The following is a 400-nucleotide window of genomic DNA, read 5'->3' on the forward strand; positions in this document are numbered from 1 at the left end:
CATCCTCATCCTATCCTCATCCTCATCCTCATTCTCGTCCTCATCCTATCCTCATTCTCATTCTCGTCCTCATGCTTTCCTCTTCCTCATCCTCCTCCTCATCCTCCTCTTCATCCTATGCTCATTCTCATCCTCCTCCTATCCTCGTCCTATCCTCACCCTCCTCCGCATCCAATCCTCATCCTCATTCTCATCCACATCCTATCCTTATCCTCATCCTTTTAATCTTCCTCATCCTCATTCTCGTCCTCATCCTCGTCCTCATCATATCCTCATCCTCATCCTCATGCTCGTCCTCATCCTATCCTCATCCTCATCCTATCCTAATTCTCATTCTCGTCCTCATCAAATCCTCATCCTATCCTCATCCTCATTCTCGTCCTTATCCTATCCTCATCCT

This window comes from Lupinus angustifolius, chromosome LG11, assembly GCF_001865875.1.
Source record: "Lupinus angustifolius cultivar Tanjil chromosome LG11, LupAngTanjil_v1.0, whole genome shotgun sequence".
Classification (NCBI taxonomy): domain Eukaryota; kingdom Viridiplantae; phylum Streptophyta; class Magnoliopsida; order Fabales; family Fabaceae; genus Lupinus; species Lupinus angustifolius.